We start from the raw sequence: 23,950 nt of genomic DNA on the forward strand, positions 1-23,950 counted from the left end.
TTAGGTGGCCACTTCCTAGACTTTACACCCAAAGCACAAGCAACAAAAGAGAAAATAGATAAATGGGAACTCCTCAAGCTTAGAAGTTTCTGCACCTCAAAGGAATTTCTCAAAAAGGTAAAGAGGCAGCCAACTCAATGGGAAAAAATTTTTGGAAACCATGTATCTGACAAAAGACTGATATCTTGCATATATAAAGAAATCCTACAACTCAATGACAATAGTACAGTCGGCCCAATTATAAAATGGGCAAAAGATATGAAAAGACAGTTCTCTGAAGAGGAAATACAAATGGCCAAGAAACACATGAAAAAATGTTCAGCTTCACTAGCTATTAGAGAGATGCAAATTAAGACCACAATGAGATACCATCTAACACCGGTTAGAATGGCTGCCATTAAACAAACAGGAAATTACAAATGCTGGAGGGGATGTGGAGAAATTGGAACTCTTATTCACTGTTGGTGGGACTGTATAATGGTTCAGCCACTCTGGAAGTCAGTCTGGCAGTTCCTTAGAAAACTAGATATAGAGTTACCATTCGACCCAGCGATTGCACTTCTCGGTATATACCCGGAAGATCGGAAAGCAGTGACACGAACAGATATCTGCACGCCAATTTTCATAGCAGCATTATTCACAATTGCCAAAAGATGGAAACAACCCAAATGTCCTTCAACAGATGAGTGGATAAATAAAATGTGGTATATACACACGATGGAATACTACGCGGCAGTAAGAAGGAACGATCTCGTGAAACATATGACAACATGGATGAACCTTGAAGACATAATGCTAAGCGAAATAAGCCAGGCACAAAAAGAGAAATATTATATGCTACCACTAATGTGAACTTTGAAAAATATAAAACAAATGGCTTATAATGTAGAATGTAGGGGAACTAGCAATAGAGAGCAATTAAGGAAGGGGGGAACAATAATCCAAGAAGAACAGATAAGCTATTTAACGTTCTGGGGATGCCCAGGAATGACTATGGTCTGTTAATTTCTGATGGATATAGTAGGAGCAAGTTCACAGAAATGTTGCTATATTAGGTAACTTTCTTCGGGTAAAGTAGGAACATGTTGGAAGTAAAGCAGTTATCTTAGGTTAGTTGTCTTTTTCTTACTCCCTTGTTATGGTCTCTTTAAAATGTTCTTTTGTTGTATGTTTGTTTTCTTTTTAACTTTTTTTTCATATAGTTGATTTAAAAAAGAAGGGAAAGTTAAAAAAAAAAAAAATAAGATACAGTGCCCCCTTGAGGAGCCTGTGGAGAATGCAGGGGTATTCGCCTACCCCACCTGCATGGTTGCTAACATGACCACAGACATAGGGGACTGGTGGTTTGATGGGTTGAGCCCTCTACCACAGGTTTTACCCTTGGGAAGATGGTTGCTGCAGAGGAGAGGCTAGGCCTCCCTATGATTGTGCCTAAGAGCCTCCTCCCGAATGCCTCTTTGTTGCTCAGATGTGGCCCTCTCTCTCTGGCTAAGCCAACTTGAAAGGTGAAATCACTGCCCTCCCCCCTACGTGGGATCAGACACCCAGGGGAGTGAATCTCCCTGGCAACGTGGAATATGACTCTCGGGGAGGAATGTAGACCTGGCATCGTGGGACGGAGAACATCTTCTTGACCAAAAGGGGGATGTGAAAGGAAATGAAATAAGCTTCAGTGGCAGAGAGAATCCAAAAGGAGCCGAGAGGTCACTCTGGTGGGCACTCTTACGCACACTTTAGACAACCCTTTTTAGGTTCTAAAGAATTGGGGTAGCTGGTGGTGGATACCTGAAACTATCAAACTACAACCCAGAACCCATGAATCTCGAAGACAGTTGTATAAAAATGTAGCTTATGAGGGGTGACAAGGGGATTGGGAAAGCCATAAGGACCACACTCCACTTTGTCTAGTTTATGGATGGATGAGTAGAAAAATAGGGGAAGGAAACAAACAGACAAAGGTACCCAGTGTTCTTTTTTACTTCAATTGCTCTTTTTCACTCTAATTATTATTCTTGTTATTCTTGTGTGTGTGCTAATGAAGGTGTCAGGGATTGATTTGGGTGATGAATGTACAACTATGTAATGGTACTGTGAACAATCGAAAGTACGATTTGTTTTGTATGACTGTGTGGTATATGAATATATCTCAATAAAATGAAGATTAAAAAAAAAATAACTATTGTACAACACGTTTTAATTTCCATTATTCCAAGTGTTTTGTTTGTGTGCTTTCAGTTTTGAAACAAAATTGATTTTCTGTTCAATATATTTTCTGATTATAAAAAGATATGCTTTTGCTTTCCTTGACAATTATATAGTGATGATATATTTTCTCCTGCCTCTGAATTGTGCTGATGTTTTTTCCACAATGCAATAGCTTCTTATCAAATGATGACTCAGGCTTGAAAAGGAATCAAAGTGAAAAACATAATCTTTATTCTATTTTTCATGAAACATAAAAAAAAAAAAAAAAAAAAACGGTAAAAAAGACAGAAATGGGTGGGAAAAACTACAATGTTTTTTCTGTAGGGTTATTCATTATTTATTTTATGTATTTCATTTGAATTCTATTTAATTGTTTTCTGCATTTAGTCATACATTTCTCGTATTAAAAGGAAGAAAAGTCTAGACTGGCAGTTATGAGTCCTGAATTCTAGGTCCAACTAATTTACAGGGTGAAGTCATATAAGCTGAAGGCTTTTGTTTCCTCACCTGTAAAATGGAGGAATTGTATTAGTTTTCTATTGATGCCTAATAAATCATCACATACAACACATGTTCATTATCTCACAGTTTCCATGTGCCAAGAATCTGACCACAGCTTAGCTGAGTCCTCTGCTCAGGATCTCAACGGACTGCAGTTACCTCTTGGCTGGGCTGCATTCCCATTTGCAGGCTCAAAGAGAGAATAATCGTTTTACAATCTCATTCAGATTGCTGGCAGAATTTATTTCCTTGTGGCCACATGACTGATGGCCCCAGCATCTTCCTGGCTGTCATTGAGAGGCCACCGCCATTTCCTAGAGGCTGCCTTCGGTTCCTGGAGGCCACCTACAGTTCCTTGCCTTGTGGCCTGCCCCAGAGATAGTTCACAGCATGACCGTTGGCTTTTTCAGAGCCAGCAAGAGAATCTCTTTCCAGTCAGCTGAGATGGAGTCTTCTATCACTAAAACTAATTGTGGTACTGGTATCCCGTCACCTTTGCCATATTCTGTTGGTTAGAAATAACAGGTTTTAACCATATTCAATAGGAAGGGATTATACAAGGATGTTACTCATTGGAGGTCACCTTAGAATGTTTCTAACACAAAGGTATTGATTAAATAAACTGTTTTCTTCTAGCTGTGATTATTTTTAATGATTTTATGACTAATTTACCTTTTTATGATTCTTTGTGGATTTTATCATTTTGGGATACTTTATGATTACTGTGGAAATAATGAGAATTGTCCAATTCTTACTTTTATGTTATAGTGTCTGAGTTCAAACTTCAGGAAGGTCTTCTGACCTTCTTGGATCTAGAACTGACAAAGCGGTGGTACTTAGCATATTCCATGGGACCAAAATGTAAGCAAGGGATTCCTACTAGAGAAATAGAGGGGCCCTGGGGAGGAAAAGAAAAAGCCAAGCCAAAGTATCCTGGGGAAAAGCCCAGGCTTTAATTCATGAGAAGTCAAATGGGGGATCATGAGTAAAAATTGCGATAAACGTCATAGACAAGTTTGACACTGAGTAAAATAAATAAGGGCTTTGAGGGGGAGAAGGGTATTTTGAGATGAATTCCAGGAAAGGAACTAATTTTTGCTATTAGCCTGAATGAAATCAAGATGCAGGGCTCATGACAGCTTAAAACAGTGAGTCTCACCTTTAGCTGCACATTAAAATTAGTTGAGGAAATTGTGAATATCTAAATGTCCAGGCATCCTAGTCCTATTAAGACAGAATCTCTGAGGAGGTACCCAGGCAGGCCTCAGTATGTTTTAAAACTCCCTGGAGTAATTTCACTTGGAGTCAAGGTTGAGAACCATATCCTCACTACTCAAAGAATGGTCTAAGGATCAAGTTGCAAGAGTGGCATCACCTGGGGACTTGTTAGAAATGCAGATTCTTATGCCCCTCCCCAGACCTATTGGATCGGAATCTACATATTAAAAAGATCTCTGTGTGACCCCCACACACATTAAAATATGAGATACCCTGGTTTAAAGATTCAGGGCAAAGACAACAGCATCTGGTGTTGCACTTGGCGCACAATTGTTTCTCCATAAGCATAAACTCTAATAGAACTTTTCAGCTCACTTTTCTGTAATTTCAGTAAATAAATAAGCAAAAATGTGCTAGTAAATAGACGGCAAAAGGCACTTTACCTTTCCCCCCCCCTAAAGTTAAGGTTTTACTAATTTTCTTGGATGTTGGAAGACAAAACACTTTTTTATGCCAACTCTGATTGATTGATAGTGGATGTCTGAAGAACTACATTGAGAAAAAGCTTTGGCTGGGAGGTATACCCTGATAGATAACCATGTCTCAGGGAATGACAGTTCTTGCGCTGCATATTTGCTGGACTTTCTTGTCCAATAATACCTCTCTTGACAGAGGGCAACTGTTCTGAAGACAGCTGACTGGGATTAAGGATACATGATACTGCAACAAGCCCATACTTCCTAACTCATTCATTCTTTCATAAATTCATTGATTTATTGCTTCAATAAACAGTTATCAAATACCAGTTTTATGTCCCAGACACCCACTGTGCTGTCAGTTTCCTATAGAACTAGAGGGAACTCAGTTTTCACATAAACAGGCCATAGCTCCCTGGGACTCCGAGTCACAAGACTATGAGGAAAGCAGCCACACATCACTGTCAATCACATTCAAAGGCCAATGAGGGAAAAGAGTTTCAGCAAAGGAACTTAATTAGTCCATATGTCAGAGAGATTTTTAGCAGGAAACAAAGGCATGATGTTTCAGTCCAAATAGCTTCTTGACAGATTTTCAAGAACTTCAGAGTTAGAATAGCATCCTTGTGACCTTCAGGAAAAACTTTCCATGAAAATTCAGGTTAAGAACATGTTAGAAATAGATAATCTGTAAGAAAAGGATCATAGGTTATTCAGCTGTTCTACAACATCTTATAAGAAAAATTTTAAAAGGACCATGATTTAATCTTTTTAATACTATGAAACTAGAATGCCTATAGGTGGCTATCTTTCAATCCCCAAGTGAGAGAGACTTTCCACTTATATTCCTATAAGAAATAGAGAGCTGTTGGAAGCACTATAGAATTGTTGTTTTTTTGTGACTGTGCCAACATACCTGGGCTTTCTTTCAAGCAGTGAGTGATTCCTTTGAGTTATGTTTCAGCCAGAAATAGGGTTACTCATAAATTGCGTGAATACCTTCCATTTCATAATTGTCAGGTTCCGGTTTTCAATTTTAGTCATCATGTCTAAGCCCTTGTTATTTTCTCTAAATCTCAAATTGACATAGCCTTTTTATTTCTGCCTCCCCCCACCCCCTCCCCCCCCACCACCTGCACCACCCACTCCCTTCCTTTACCACCCGTGGATAACACACACACACACACACACACACACACACGCATGCACACACGCAGAGAGCAGGGAATTGTCCCATCCATCACAGTGGGTTACACACAAAGATTTCATGCTGCTGAGCCATTGCTGAACATAAGGCTTCAATCTGAATGAAATGCTTTCTCACCATGTTAAAAAAAACAAACCCATTAACAGTTACTGATAAGCTCAGGATTATTTCTATAGAAAAAATCAGAGCCTTGGGTTCAAGGTAAATACATGGAAACTGACAAGCAATTAAACAGGAAATATTTTTGGTTCTACTTGTCAGATGTTTGAGGAAGATATTTCAGGGAAACTGCCTTTGGTAAACAGAAAAACTACACTGGCATTTCCCTGTGCCGCTCTACTTCTGAGCTCCAGTAAGTGGCTTGTATTTCTTCTGAGACATACAGATGATGAAGTCATTAAATATCAGAAATTAAGAGAAATATACATATAGTTGGTAAATAAATAATTTGCCCATAGTTGAATAAGATTGACTTTCAATTGACAAAAATGAATTTCAACTCACCTGGAAAAGGAGAGAGAGCTGATGTCTATAGTAAAAATGCTACATTCTTTTCAGGCAAAACAAAGAGCTCAGTCAATATTCAGATATGTTTCTATTTCCATATATAAGAAAAATGGTATTCTGAATTGGAGAAAATGGCCACTTGCCTTGGTTCATTTACGGAATGCCCAATTTCAACCAACAAAAATTTCTGTGCCTTCCAAATTTAAATGTGTATGGCTTACCATACTGGAAGAACCTCAGTGCTAAATGTTGGATCATGTAGTAAACCATGAGGATACCAGATATGCAGATGAAAGTAAAAATTAACACGAATATCATCAGCGTTGCAATTTTCTCCAAAGCTGACTCTGAGCTACATTTATATACCATTTGATTTATGTAGAATAAGAAATAAAAGAAATTTAGAAAAAAATAATATTATGGTCATACAGATTAATTTTTAGTTATATAATCAACCTACTGGAAACTGCATGACTTTCTTTGAAAAGTCTATAGCGCCAAACCAATTGCAATAGAAAAATAACACGGAGTTATGTTTTCTCCAGACATTTGGCCTTCTACACATTCAACTCTGCTAAATGTCAAAGTGTGTGTTATAATTACAATATTGAGGATGAAAATTTTATTTTCTTCTTCTTAGTCATATTGCAATGGAAAGATGTCTACATCTAGATTCTGTTCAAGTACTTCAGGGAGCTATCAAAAGCAAACTCATACTTTTTATTACTATGGAACTTTGGTCCAACCCTGATTTAAAGCCCCTTGCTACAGTGAGACCACAGATACAATAGTTTTTGTCTCCTGCCTAAAAGTCTAGGCCGAGGGACCCCCTTTCTCTCCTAAATCTGCATCTTTATCTCGGTTCTCCAGGTCTTAACACTGATTTTAAAAGAAACATAGAAAAGAGGCAAACCCAAAGAAAAATCAGCAAGGAAAAGAGAGGCATTCCTAAAACCTAGAGAAGTTTCCCCAGTTAGTCCCTTTTTGATCTTTCCAAGATACATAAAGTAATACAAAAGGCTGTCTTAGCTCTGGAAATGTAGGAAATTAAGAAAGAGAGAGAGAAAAAGAAAGTCAATCTTTTTTTTCTAAGATTGAGAGAGAGAAAAAGAGAGAGAGGGGAAGAATAATCCAAAAGCATCAGATTCCTTCTAAGGAAGAATAAAAGCTGTATTCTAAGACATTTCAATCTGTTTCTTAATAGTATCCTTGATCTTGACCCACTTTGGAGATTGTGGTGATTTGGAGCTGTATGTAACCCAGGGATTAAATTTAATCCCTTCCTGTGGGTGTGAATCCATTTAAGTAGGACCTTTTAAAGAGGCTATGGCAGTTAAGGTGTAACCCACCTCATTCAGGATGGGTCTTAATCCTACTACTAGAGTCCTTTATAAATGGAAGCAAGACCAAGAGAGAAACTCAGGAAGTTAGAAACTGAAATGGAACCTGGAAGAGAAGTGGGAGACCAACAGGTAACACCGTGTGCCTTGCCACATGGCAGAGGAGCCAAGGATTGGATCACTGGCAGCCAGTCTTCACAAAGAAAGTATTTGCCTTGATGATGCCTTGATATGGACATTTTTCCCAGCCTCAAAAATGTAGTGAATAAATTCCCATTGTTTAAACCAAACCATTTAATGGTATTTGCTTTCAGCAGCCTAGGAAGCTAAAATAGGGGTCTTTTCCTGGAGAGACTGATTTCTCACTGAAATTGGAGTGTGTCATTAACATCTCTGACATGTGATACATATATCCCCAAACAAGTGATTAGAACAAAAATCTAAGAATGAGACTGTCTTTTTAATCAAAAAATAGAGCTAATGTAGATAAATTACACATGTGGTCACCAAATCTAATAAAATGACTGAAATAGCATGACCAAATACGTAATTTGTCTTTCCTACATCCTGACCTTGTACATTAGGAAGTCTTACCCTTCCCCATTGGATGGATAGATGTCTAGCTGGCTGGACAGATGAAACATGTATTACAGATAAGAATGAGTTATCTATCCAAACCTGGGTCTGGTCTAAACTCAAGGAACTGCAATCTGGATCGGGCTAATTTAGAAACCTATATCAACTCCTGGTCACTCAGCCCTAAAAATCCTAGAGAATTCAGAAATATCATGAGGCCTACAAGAATCACATTTGATTAGGTCAGCTAGGGCACATCCCACCTGTACCAAATAGTTTCCCAAACCTCAGTCCTGTTCCAAAATAATTTGGCAGACATGGTTGAAGCAACATTTTTAGTAGCATCCTGGAATAATTATTTCAAATGAGGTTTTTACTGAACACTTAAAAAAGCAAAGAATACTTTTTACTTTAATATAATGTTTGACTCCAATTATTTTTCAGTGACTTTTGCTTCATTACATCTGGCACCCGTATATTGAAATGGTCAAACGTTAATTTTAAGTAGCATAAATTTTTTCTTATGATATAAAATGTGGGGTAAGAAGACAATGCCAAAACAATTACCACACTAACCAGGCTTTTAAATTCATATTTTGAAATAATCAATTTGGCACAATATACTTCATAATACAAGTAACTATAGGCTTCAAAATATCCACTTAATAATCTTGATGGATTTTTTTTTTTTTAACCTTTCCTATCCATCATAGTTACTCAGCATAAATAAGGAAGCTGATAATAGCTAAAGAACTGGAACCACTAAACCTCCACAGCATGTCATTTATGCTTTTTGGAGATTAAAGAGAAGGAATAGGCTCTCAAGAAAGATAGATAACATATGAAAGTAGATATCAGGTTATGAGATGGGAGAATTTTGAAGGTATTGCATTGGTTATGAGTTCTAACAAGACAGGAATTTAAAAATATATAAAATATACAGATTCCAAACCCTTCCTTGACATAACCAAATTAGAAAGCAGGGATTCCATTCAACAAAATTGTATGTATTTCCCATTCTGTGATCCAACTCTAAAGAAACAGTAGTGGTCAAATATTAGTTGATGCACTATATATTTTCATTCAAAATTTTCCTTTGATGAAAATTTATTAAATACCCATTACATTAAACATGGTTTAAATGAAACAAGCCAAAACAGAAGGCAAGTTTCTGTTGACTTACAGCTTTTACTTCGAAAAGAGTGTAGATTTCTGAATCATCTCTCTAGCATTCTTACTGGACAAAATGTTTAGATACATAATGATGTTTTTGTTTGTTTCACAGAAATAATTTAATTAAATTGAACTTTTTTAGCCTTTTTAGAATGTGTTGAATTTCTAATGGAAAAGAGATTTTGCAAATGTAAAACATTATCTTTTCTTCCAACCATGATCTTTTCCAATCACAGATCCTGCTTATCCTTCATCACCCAGCAAACTATTGGTATTAGCTGAAGCTTTCTTTGGTTATTTCAGCCATAAGGGCCCCTTCACTCCTCTGAATTCCTGTACTTGTAGAGCAGCTATGTCACCCATTTATTCAATTGTGCATACATTTATTTATTCATTTCACAATTTTTATTTTCTCAACATATTTCAGGCATGTTTGAGGTTATATATTCAAGGAGCTAACAATTCCTTTAGAAATATGCCTGCTTCTTTATTAAACTATAATAATCTTGAATGCAGAGATCATAATTTACATGCCCTTTATACCCCTATGCTATTTAGTATGTGTATTAGTCAGGGTTCTCTAGGGAAATAGAACTGAAAGGAGATATTTGTAATGGGTATTAGATTTTATAAAGGTTATCTCATGCAACTGGGGGGATTCACGAGTCCAAATTCTGTAAGGCAGGCTGTGAGCTGGCACTCTGATGAAGGTCTTCAATGCATTCCCCAGGAGAGGCGGCTGGCCAAAGCAGAGACGAAAGTTCTCTCTTCTGTCGGCTGAAGCTATCACCTCCCCCCATCAAAGCCTTACACTGATTAGATTAAACATCTTTCACTGCAGAAGACAGTCGCCTTGGCCAACTGCAGATGTAATTAGCCACAGATGCAATCAAAGTATTGATGATTTAAATCCACAAAATGTCCTTGCAGCAACAGATGGGCCAGTGCTTGCTTGACCAGACAGCCAGACACCATCACCAGGACAAGTTGATCCATGAACCTAGCCACCACAATATGGTATATAGGATCATTATAGTTTTGATGAACACATAATAAATGACTACTAAAGAATCTGATCTGGAACTCTTGGAAAAGTTAATTTTATTGTGTTATTTTTAATTTACCTCAAAATCAATTGAAGTGTTATGCTAACTAAAAGACTACATTTCTGCTCTAATTTAATGTTCTGAAGAAAAAGTCCCCAGAGAAGGATAACATTTAGAACTATAGAAAAGAAATTCCCTCCCTTCTACTCACACAACAGCAAGCATACTATAAGAAACTTACATTGAATAGATATAATTTTAATTTTTAGTCTTTTTTTCTGACTAAGAATTGGTATGGGTAAATCATAATTAAAATAGCACGAAATATGTAGGACTAAAATATTCATAAATCATGTGTGTATTAAATCTACCAATTTCAGACTTAAATAAGCAGTGAGAAAACAAAATCAAAATTACCATGACTCATCAAAATGTAAAAGTGTAAAGATGGGCAAAAAAGTAGATTTTCTCATTAATTCCAAAATGGTTTATAGAGAATAAACCTGATTTTTCCTTTTTTAAGTTCATTTTAGAAGTCCAGATTGTAAGCATTAGAGACATAGTACAAGTAAAAGCTAGCACTGTAAGCCTATGAGGAGTATTTGCTGATATGGGCGGGCAGATAGTAAGGAATATTACCTCCATTGTTTCAAGTAGCCACACACTGGATGATTGAAAATGATAAAAGAACTCCTCAGTATCTGAAATAATATTAGCATAAAGCATCTAGTATTCAAGATTGAAAATTCAAATCATCCATTCAGTGATTCAGTGATAAATATTTTGCATGGTTGGCATGTTCCACTGTGATGACAAAGGTAAAGTAAATGCAATTATTTTCACAAAAAAAAAAATCACATAAACTATTATTTTTACTTAGAATTGATAGATAGCATAGAATATGGTATCATCAGATTTACCATAAACTGTTATTGAAAAATTCCATTTTCAGTTTCTTAATGCAATTTCTAGCATGAGTTCCCAAAATTCCCACAATGAATAGGGAAATCACATGTCCTATATTCCTTAAGACACTCCAGATATTAAGTGTTCTATTTAATTATCCTTAAAAGTATATTTATGCAAGATGTGTTCCTAATTTAGGTTTCACTTGTAAGAAATGATTCAGATAAATTCTACTGTACTATCATCTGACATGGATTAAATAACACATTATTAGAAAGGCTAACCAAAGGGATGTCATTCTTTGTATCATAATAAGTCCAGTGACTGACACTTAAAAAACCACCTAGTAAAAATGTCCCAAAGGCAATAATTGAACTAAAACATCAGAGAAAATTTTTTATGGCGGACTAGATAATGCTATTTTACATGGACAACTTTATTAGTCAGTGTTCTCCAGAGAAACAGAACCAACAGGATATATATATATATATATATATATATATATATATATATATATATATATATATATATCATGCAACTATGGAGGCTGGCAAATCCAAATCTGCAAACACTGATAAAGGTGATGCAGAAGTTCTTAGTCCAAATTTCCCAGAGGAAGCTGGCTGACTGGAAATTCCGGCAAGAATCATGCTGAAGTTGAGGCAAAAATTCTCCTGACCTCTGAAATACTCATTTCTGATTTTAAAACCTCTAACTGATTGGATGTGGGTCTCCCCACATTACAGAGGGCAATCTCCCTTGTTGATTGCAGATGCAATCAATTGATTAAAGATGCAAATTCCATCTATGAAATACCATCTTATTAACAAGCAGGCCAGTGGTGGACCAAACAATTGGGCCCCATAACCCAGCCACATTAACACATGATATTAGCCATCATATTAAGGGTAAAAGAATAAAATAAAAATTTATAGAACTTAAGCCCGTGAGAGGTCAAGATTAATGACAGTCATGAAAGATTTCATATATATATATCCTTAGGCAATTGTGTGATTCTTATTAAGTTAGGTGAATATTAAATATTATTGTCAATTTACTTTTTAAAGACTCTGTGATATATTTATGAGTATACGGAATTTTAAACTAGGAAAAATATTATATGAAACTTATTTTAAAACTATACCTAAAATACACAATTTTTCAATGGAAATATGTGATAGTTAGGTTCATGTGTCACGTTGGCCAGGTGATGGAGCCCAGTTGTCTGGTCAATCAAGCACTGGCCTAACAATTACCACAAAGACATTTCAAGGCTGGTTAATAAACCAGAAGACTGGTTTATTAAATCATCAGTCAATTTATTGCGTCTGTGACTGATCACATCTGTGATCATACACCCCAGTTAACCACAGTGGTGACCAACTTCAGAATGCACTTTTGATTCGGCTTTCCCTCCTTCCCTGTTCCTTCTTACTAGTCTCCATTTCCTTTCCCCTGGATCACTTTTCTTAATGAACTACTTGTATGCAAACTTTGTTTCCCTGAGGGAATCCTGATTAAGATACTTCTGGACACCTTCTATACCTGAAAATATTTTATTTTCCTTCACATTTAGAACTTTTTTTTTTAACATGGGTAGAGTGTTACAACTTAAGGGTAATTTTTCTTTCCTTTAGCTCTTTGATGAAAATTCTCCATTGCTTTCTTGTATCCTGTGTTACTAATGAGAAATGTGATGTCAAACTGATTCCTGATTCATTTGTAGGCTTTTTATCCCTGGATATTTTTTGAATTTTTTGTTTGCCTTTGATATCCCTAAATTTAGCATTAATGAATATTATTCCCTTGAATGGGCCACACGGTCTCATTCATCTAGCATCTTCACTTTTCTACACACGCCAAATGTTGGTTGACTGAACACTTACTATGTGTTGGGCACTCTATCCATTACCCAGTTACAGCAATACACAAGATGAAGGGCCTGTCCGTATTCTTCTCCTCCTTCTCCTTGCTTATAGTTTTTAGTCCCTCATAATTTGTCTTGCATCAGACCTCATAGTTATTCAGCTGATTAGTCACTCTCTCTCTCTCTCTCTCTCTCTCTCTCTATATATATATATATATATATATATAGACACATATACATATATATATGTATATATATATATAAAATCTCTAAATTTCCAATGAAAGAAATGTAATTCACTGAATCATTTTGAGTAATAGTTAGTACATGAATTAGTGATTCTTGGTCACATGCAATGCCAAATAGACTAAGCTATCAGTAGGGGGCAGAGAAAACTGAAAATACAGGGCCAACTAAGGACTTTCTTCCTATAACAGACACTGTAGTTGGAAGAGGTCCCATGGAAGAAGTTAAATGTGGATAGGTGGCATGGACATCTATGTCATATTTATACTATAAAATGTTCTGTAAAATTACTCAAAGTTTAAGGTCATGACCTAAAGTTGCTGTCCTCCTTTAACAATTGATTAAAGATCCATAATCCATGAGTTTATTAACATCTAATTTGAAGTCACATATTTTTATTTAATCTAGAAGAATGACCACCTTAAAAAACAAAGGCATCATTTTGATCATGTTGGGACAGGGTGACCTGATCCTGGGAATGAAGAAAATTGCAATAGTGTGTGCAGATATGTTTCTATGAATCACAACTGTGCATTGCTTTGTTCAAGAAAAAATGATTAGAAGAAATTTTGCATTGGATTTTAAATCATAGAGATACCAAGAATCAAGATATCAACAACAAGTCATGTCTATTTGATCAGGGCAGCCAATAGAGCAAACACCACTAAACAAATCTCAAAATATAAGGTTTAGTGTGACAACAGATATAATTCATTTTCTTAACTGATTTCTATCGCAGGGCTTCTTCTCCCAACATTCCCTACTGGCCACCACCATTACCATATATAGCCTATCACCAATTATAAAACCCATATCACAGAGAATGACATGAATAAAAATGCAGGCAGAAGAAACAACCAGAGGCAGGGCAAGATGGCGGAGTGGTGAGGAGCAGAATTTCGTCTCTTCCCTAGAGCAGCTGGCAATTACCCAAGAACTATATGATACAGTGCTTTCAGGGTCTCCAGTAACCAGTCACACATCGGACGCAAGTTTGGAATTGGTGGAAAAGCTGAGATCGCAGCGAACATTGAAAACTCCATACCCTCCCAATGAGACCTGAGCCTCACTAGACTTGGAAAATCTGACTAGGGTCGACCATATCTGAGGAGACCCACTCACAAAAAGGTTACATAGAGGCAGTACAAGAAACAGAAAAAAAAAGCAGGGAAAATTTTTGATCAACTAAATAGAGCCTAAGTTAGAGGTCTAGAATAAGTTGAACTGAATAACAGAGGCCAGAGAACAAAGCCAACCAAAAAGAAAACCACTAGGTAAAAGATAGAAAACAAGCTCCAAAATAAACTAATCAAGAAAATCAGATGCCTAGACAACTTAAGATAACAAGCCATATCAGGAAACACGAAAACATGGACCAGCCAAAGGAACAAACTAATAGCTCAGCTGAGATACAGGATTGGAGGCAACTAATGCTAAATAAATTCGATGAAATGAAGGAAGATATAGCAAAAGAGCTGAAGGATATAAAGAAGACACTGGCTGACCATAAAGAAGAATTCATAAACTTAAAAAAACAAATGGCAGAACTCATGGGAATGAAGGCCACAATGGAGGAGATGAAAAACACAATGGAGGGACACAACAGCAGGTTTGAACAGGCAGAAGAAAGGATCAGTGAACTGGAAGACAGGTCATTCGAATTCATACACACAAAAGAACAGATGGTGAAAAAAAATGGAAACATATGAACAGGGTCTTAGGCAGCTGAGTGACAATATGAAATGCACAAATATACATGTTATGGGTATCCCAGAAGGAGAAGAGAGGGGAAAAGGGGCAGAAAGAGTAATAGAAGACATATTCACTGAAAATTTCCCAACTCTTATAAAAGACAGAAAATTAGAGATTCAAGAAGTACAACGTACCTCAAATAGAATAGTTCCCAATATACCTACTCCAAGACACTTACTGGTCGGATTGTCTAATGTCAAACACAAAGAGAGGATTCTGAAAGCAGCAAGAGAAAAGTGATCCATCACATACAAGGGAAGGTCAATAAGACTATGTACAGATTACTCTGCAGAAACCATGGAGGCAAGAAGACAGTGGCATGATATATTTAAGATACTGAAAGAGAAAAACTGCCAACCAAGAATTCTATATCCAGCAAAACTTTCCTTCAAAAATGAGGGAGAGATTAAAACATTTTCAGACAGACAGACACTGAGAGAGTTTGTGAATAAGAGACCGGCACTACAAGAAATACTAAAGGGAGTGCTACAGGCTGATAGGAAAAGACAGGAGAGAGAGAGTTGGAGAAGAGTGCAGAAATGAAGATTATCAGGAAAGGTAAAAGGAGAGGAAAAAATAAGATATGACATATAAATTCCAAAAAACAAAATGGTAGTAGAAAGTACTGCCCTTACAGTAATAACACTAAATGTAAATGGATTAAACTCCCCAATAAAAAGACACAGACTGGCAGAATGGATTAAAAAACAGGACCCATCTATATGCTGTCTACAAGAAACTCACTTTAGACACAAGGACAAACATAGACTGAAAGTGAAAGGTTGGAAAAAGATATTTCATGCAAACAACAACCAGAAAAAAGTGGGAGTAGCTATATTAATATCAGACAAGTTAGACTTCAAAAGTGAAACAATTAAAAGAGACAAAGAAGGACACTATATATTAATAAAAGGGTCAATTCATCAAGAAAACATAACAATCATAAATATTTATGCACCAAGCCAGAATGCCCCAAAATTCATGAGGCAAACACTGCGATCACTGAAAGGAGAAATAGATACCTCTACAATAATAGTTGGAGACTTCAATACACCACTCTCATCAATGGATAGAACATCTAGACAGAGGATCACTAAAGAAACAGAGATGTTGAATTGTATGATAAATGAACTAGACTTGACAGACATCTATAGAACACTACATCCAACAACAGCAGGATATCCTTTTTTCTCAAGTGCTCATGGAACATTCTCTAGGATAGACCACATGTTGGGTCACAAAGCAAGTCTCAACAAATTTAAAAATATTGATATTATGCAAAACACTTTCTCAGACCACAATGGAATGAAGTTGGAAATCAATAAAAGGCAGAAGGTCATAAAATTCACAAACATATGGAGGCTAAACAACACCCTCTTAGAAAACCAGTGGGTAAAGGGAGAAATTACAAGAGAAATTAGTAAATACCTCGAGGCAAATGACAATGAAAACACAACTTATCAAAACTTATGGAATGCAGCAAAGGCGGTGCTGAGAGGGAAATTTATTGCCCTAAGTGCCTATATTAAAAGAGAAGAGAGAGCAAAAATTGAAGAGTTAACTGCTCACTTGGAGGAATTAGAGAAAGAACAGCAAACTAACCCCAAAGCAAGCAGAAGGGAAGAAATAACAAAGATTAGAGCAAAATAAATGCAATTGAGAACAGGAAAACAATAGAGAGAATCAACAAAACCAGAAGTTGGTTCTTTGAGAAAATCAATAAAATCGATGGACCACTGGCTAGGCTAACAAAAAAAAGAGAGAGCAGATGCAAATAAATGCAATCAGAAATGGGAAAGGAAATATAATTACCGACCCTGCAGAAATTAAGGAGATAATCAGAAGATACTATGAGCAGCTATATGCTAATAAACTAGACAACTTAGATGAAATGGACAACTTCCTAAAAAAGCATAAAACAACCAACATTAACTCAAGAAGAAATAGATGATCTCAACAAACCAATCACAAGTAAAGAGATTGAGTCAGTCATCAAAAAGCTCCCAAAAAGGAAAAGCCCAGGACCAGATGGTTTCACATGTGAATTCTACCAAGCATTCAAGAACGAATTAGTACCAATCCTGCTCAAACTCTTCAAAAAAATTGAAGAAGAGGGAAAGCTACCTAACTCTTTCTATGAAGACATCACCCTAATACCAAAACCAGGCAAAGATACTACAAAAAAAGAAAATTATAGACCAATTCCTTTAATGAATATAGACGCAAAAATCCTCAACAAAATACTCACAAATTGAATCCAGCAGCACATTAAAAGAATTATACACCACGACCAGGTGGGATTTATTCCAGGTATGCGAGGCTGGTTCAACACAAGAAAATCAATTAATGTAATACACCACATCAATAAATCAAAGCAGAAGAACCACGTGATCATCTCGATTGATGCAGAAAAGGCATTTGACAAAATTCAACATCCTTTCCTGATGAAAACACTTCAAAGGATAGGAATAGAAGGGAACTTTTTCAATATGATAAAGGCAATATATGAAAAACACACAGCTAACATCACACTCAATGGGGAGAGACTGAAAGCTTTTCCTCTAAGATCAGGAACAAGACAGGGATGCCCACTATCACCATTGTTATTCAACATTGTGCTGGAAGTTCTAGCTAGAGCAATTAGGCAAAAAAAGAAACAAAAGGCATCCAAATTGGAGAGGAAGAAGTAAAACTTTCACTATTTGCAGATGACATGATTCTATATGTAGGTAATCCAGAAAAATCTACAGCAAAGGTACTAGAACTAGTCAATGAATACAGCAAAGTAGCAGGCTACAAGATCAACAAGCAAAAATCTGTAGTGTTCCTATACACATGTATTGTGCAACAAGAGTAGGAAATCAAGAAAAAAATCCCATTTACAATAGCAGCCAAAAGAATCAAGTATTTAGGAATAAACTTAACCAAGGACACAAAAGACCTTTACATAGAAAACTATAAGAAACTGCTAAAAGAAATTGAACAAGACCTGAAAAAATGGAAGAACATACCATGTTCATGGATTGGAAGACTAAATATAGTTAAGATGGCAATTTTACCTAAACTGATTTACAGATTCAATGCAATACCAATTAAAATGCCAACAACTTACTTTACAGAAATAGAAAAACTAATAACTAAATTTATTTGGAAGGGTAAGGTGCCCTGAATAGCCAAAAATATCTTGAGAAAGAGGAATGAAGTGGGATGTCTCACACTACCTGACTTTGAAGCATATTACAAAGCTACAGTGCTCAAAACAGCATGGTACTGGCATAAGGACAGATATACTCATCAATGGAATCAAACTGAGTGTTCAGAAGTAAACCCTCACATCTACGGACAACTGATCTTTGATAAGGCAGTGAAGCCGAAGCAACTGGGAAAGAGCAGCCTGTTCAATAAATGGAGTTTGGAGAACTGGATATCCATTTCCAAAAGAATGAAAGAGGATGTCCAACTCACACCTTATACCAAAATTAACTCAAAGTGGATCAAAGACCTAAACATTAGCACCAAGACCATAAAACTCTTAGAAGAAAATGTAGGGCAATATCTTAAAGATCTTGTGATAGGAGGTGGTTTCTTAGACTTCACACCCAAGGCGCGAGCAACCAAAGAACAAATAGACAAATGGGATCTCCTCAAAATTAAACACTTTTGTACATCAAAGGACTTTGTCAGAAAAGTAAAAAGGCAACCTACACAATGGGAGATGATATTTGGAAACCACATATCAGATAAGGGTTTAATATCCTGAATATATAAAGGAATCCTACATCTCAATAACAGAAAGACAAACAATCCAATTAAAAAATGGGCAAAGGACATGAACAGACATTTCTCTGAAGAGGAAATACAAATGGCTCAAAAACATATGAAAAAATGCTCAACTTCACTGGCGATTAAGGAAATGCAAATCAAAACCACAATGAGATATCATCTCACACCTACCAGAATGGCCATTATCCAAAAAACAGAAAATGACAAGTGCTGGAGAGGATGTGGAGAAAGAGGCACACTTATTCATTGTTGGTGGGAATGTAGAATGGTGCAACCACTCTGGAAGACAGTGTGGAGGTTCCTCAGGAAGCTAAATATAGATTTGCCATATGACCCAGCTATTCCATTGCTAGGTATATACTCAGAGGAATTGAAACTTAAGACACAAACAGACATCTGTAAACCGATGTTTATTGCAGCATTATTCACAATTGCCAAGAGATGGAAACAGCCCAAATGTCCATCAATGGACGAGTGGATAAACAAACTGTGGTATATACACATGATGGAATATTATGCAGCTGTAAGACAGAACAAAGACATGGATCATGTAATAATGTGGATGAACCTTGAGGACATTATGTTGAGTGAAGTTAGCCAGAAACAAAAGGACAGATTCTGTATGGTCTCGCTAATATGAACAGACATTCATGAACAAACTTTGGGAGTTAAAAGCTGACAACACAGGTGACCAGGAGACAGAAAGAGGACAGAGACCAGCCATTTGATGCTGAAGGACTACAGAATGTTTAGGATTGATTGCATAGATCTAGAAATAGATAGCATAATACTGTGTGATGGTAGCACAGTATTGTAAGTACACTAGACAAAGATGTCTGTGAGTAAAGTTGAAAGAGGTGGGATAGGAGAATGTATGACACCAGAGGTAAAGATAGATGATAAAGACTGGGACTGCATACATAACTTGGCAAAAACTGGAGTGGCCAATGACTGTTACTAAATATACAAATATAAAAATGTTTTTGCATGTGGGAAAGCAAATGAATGTCAACCATGTAGAGAGTTCAAAAGGGGATGGTATTCAGGAAAAAACATAATCAAAGCAAACTGGAGTCTATGGTCAACAGTAACATTGTAATATACCTCCATTAAATGTAACAAAAGCAATACGCCAATGCTAAATGTATATGAGGGGGATATAGGGGAGGAATATGGGATTCTTGGTAGTGGTATTTGCTGTCCTTAGTAGTATATTGTATTGTATGACATGTTATTTTTCTTTTTATCATTTTTTTCTTATTGCTAAAAAAAAAAACAATTTTTCTTGTAGTAATCAATATGTTCAAGTGCTGCTTGTGGTGATAAATGTACAACTTTATGATGATACCATGAACAACTGATTGTACACTGTGGATAAATGTATGGTATGTGAATATAACTCTATAAAATTGTAGGAAAATATGTATATAGGAGTAAAAGTTTTGGAGAAAACATGGTGAGAGGGATGATGCCTCACCAATATGGACTAACTACAATGTGTAAACTCAGAATTGAATCTTAGAACATAGCCTAACATGGACATAATAATTGTAATAGTCTCTAGATTGTAAGCTCTTACAGCAGTTAACTCTATCCCTGAATTGTAATGCCTATCTCTAAACTTTGAGATGCTGATCCCCTAGCGTATAACCTGATTGGTCTCTGGAACAATGCATATCCCTGAGACACCTGAAACTCAGAGCTAGAGCTTGGCAGATATGAATGTCAGTATTAGTGCATACAGCCACTGTCAAAAAAAAAAAAAAAAAAAAAAGCTGAAAAAGAGCCCAGACTTCAATTAGTGAAATGAATGAAGCAGGTCTGGTTAAGACCAGGGCAAGCCAAGCCAAAGGGTAAAGGTTGAAACTGATTACGTTTTAAAACTTCAACTTTCATGTGAGACCAAGGGAAGAGATATCTATTTGGTACAGTATCTAAATTTTCTAAACGGTACAACTGTGCAGTCGATTTGTTCAAACACCACAATTGCATGGAACTTTGAACAGGAAGTGAGATAAGGTAGGTTAGTATAGGCTGAAGTGAAATAGTGACACATCGCAGAGTAATTTGGGCAGATAATAAAAAATCTATTTACAGCCTCCCCCTCCCCAGCCCCTAGGATCTGGGGGAAGGTGTGGATGTGTTGGACATCCTCACCTGGACTAGTGTTGATGTTGTCACAAACATTGGGACTGGTGGTTGGATGTGCTGAGCCTTCGATCATGGGACTTGCCCTTATGAAGCTTGTTACCGCAAAGGAGAGTCTAAACTTGCATGTAATTGTGCCTAAGAGTCTCCCCCTGAGTACCTCTTTGTTGCTCAGATGTGGCCCTCTCTCTCTCTAACTGAGCCATCTCAACAGGTGAACTTGCTGCCCTCCCCCCTATGTGGGACCTGACTCCCAGGGTTGTAAATCTCCCTGGCAATGCAGAATATGACTCCCAGGGATGAATGTGGACCCGGCATCGTGGGACTGAGAGTATCTTCTTGACCAAAAGGGGGATGCAAAATAAGACGAAATAGTTTCAGTGGCTGAGAGATTTCAAATGGAGTCTAGAGGTCACTCTGGTGGACATTCTTATGCACTATATAGATAACACATCTTAGGTTTTAATGCATTGGAATAGCTAGAAGTAAATACCTGAAACTACCAAACTCCAATCCAGCAGTCTGGACTCCTGAAGACAATTATATAATAATGTAGATTACAAGGGGTGACAGTGTGATTGTGAAGACCTTGTGGATCACACCCCCTTTATCTAGTGTATGGATGAGTAGAAAAATGGGGCTAAAAACTAAAGGACAAATGGGGTGGGATGGGGGGATGATTTGGGTGTTCTTTTTTCACTTTTATTTTTTATTCTTGTTCTGGTTCTTTCTGATGTAAGGAAAATGTTCAGAGATAGATTGTGGTGATGAATGCATAACTATGTTATCATACTGTGGACAGTGGAATGTATACCATGGATGATTGTATGGTGTGCAAATGTATTTCAATAAAACTGAATTTAATAAAAAAGAAATCCAATGGGGGAAAAAAATAAAATAAAAATAAATAAATAAATAAATAAATGCAGGCAAACACATCATATTTCAAGCTATTGCCATTACCAAAACTTTTCCTTCACCCCACAAAGAAACACTGCAAAAATTAAGAATTGACTCTTCTTTCCCCACTCCTATGCCAGCCCCTGGTAATGTGTATTCTAGTTACTGATGCTATCAATTTCTTTATTCTAATTATTTTCAAATCAGTAAGATTGTACAATATTTGTTCTTTTGTGTCTAGCTTATTTCACACAAGATGATGTCTTCAACATTTATTCGTGTTGTCATATGTATCAGAGCGTCATTCCTTTTCATGGCTGAATAATATTACATTGGATGTATGTACCACATTTTGTTTATCCATTCACCTATTGATGGACACTTGGATAAACACTAGCATTTGATGAGGCTTAAAACTAGGAACTTAGCAGATGCAAAGACAAACAAGCTACAGTCTTTCTTCAAATTCTTCCAGAAATGTCTGCAATTGTGTAATGTTTTCCCTACCTAAAGGATCCAACCAATTAAATTTTAATAAGCAAATATTAAGTTAATTCCTTACAGAAATAGTACTACACAGTTGTAGGAATTCTCTCTGTTCACTATTTAAGTTGGTCATAGCGGGTGCCAACAAGGAAAAACTAGGTCATTCTATTCTTATATAGCTGCTTAGCTTTGCATCTAGGATATAAAAGAACATTGAAGTATCCACAATTCATTGTGCTTCAAGACATCACAACACACCAACACCTACAAATGTCAATAAATCATCATCATTATAATTATAGACATAACTATAAATTCATTACATGTTATTGTGAGACTAGAAATCAGGGGAAAGATTCAATTCAGGGGCAGTGGTAGGGGCAGGAGTGGTATAATATAGATGGAGGGAAAGAGATAAAAGGACAAAAAATAAAACAAGAACAATGAAGAACCAGTTTGGGGAAGAAAGAGTGTAGAGCAGAGTATCTAAATTCAAACAAAATGGCCAAGGGAGAAATGGAACACTCAGGTCCTGGAACAAGGCACAGCAATCAAAACTGGAACACTGCAGCAAAGTCAAAAGAGCAGGGCCTGTTATTCCACGCTGAACCATAATATGTTGACGTGAAAAAATGCTTAAATACCACTTGCTTGAGGGCAGGATTGTTTTAGGGACCTAAGAATAAATTTAAACACTCCCAGCTGTGGGGAGAGAAGTGCGGAACCTGGGAAATTGGTATGCCCCGACATTTGTGAATTTAAAGATACACACCATCAGGACTGTGTTTTGGAAAACTGCTCACAATACTTAGGTTTATTGTGTCAGTGTGTTTTAATTTCCTCTAAAAAGAAGCTGATCAAAAAGAAATTGGACAGACCACTAAAGGTAATTCACCAACTCAGAGATTTTGAATTTAGCAAAAGTACACTTATATAATGCATTCTTAGTGGATATAAAACTTGGCTCTAGTAGGGGAAAACAATCTTATTATTTTTATATATAAAACAGGATATCTAGCTAGTATTAAAATTTCATCAGATGGAGGTGATTAGGAAAAATAATGTCTACAAAAGTCCCTTATGTGGATGACAAGGAAGAAAATATTGAGGAGCACTGATATAAATTAATTCCAGGGCTTATATATTTCAATAAATTCAATAAGATCATATAATAAATTTGTATATAATAGCATACACTCAATTGGTAATTTTAAACATAAATGAAATTGAGTTAATAGAATATTTTAAATATCTTTTCATTAAATTATGTATTTAGAACTAGAACTACCTGAATAAAAATTCTTGATTTTTAACAAAAAAGAATGATTTCTGTTTTACATGTTATAGCATCAGCTTAAATGAGTGCCATTCTCTCTTTACTCAGAAACACATTTTTAGTTTGCTCCTTGAACTCAAGTTACCCTCATTTAAGCTTTTGATGGAATAAACATTCTTTGGGAAAAAAGTACTAGATCAAGGAAGCAATACTGTCTCAGAAAGGCTAATGATATCTCTCTTGTTGCACTACCTGCTTTTGCCAATTGACCCTCTGTAAAGACTTAGTAGAGAAAAATAAATTTCTGACTTACATGTTTTGTGAAGAGATGCATAAT

The sequence above is a fragment of the Choloepus didactylus genome, chromosome 8 (assembly GCF_015220235.1).
Source record: "Choloepus didactylus isolate mChoDid1 chromosome 8, mChoDid1.pri, whole genome shotgun sequence".
NCBI lineage: Eukaryota > Metazoa > Chordata > Mammalia > Pilosa > Megalonychidae > Choloepus > Choloepus didactylus.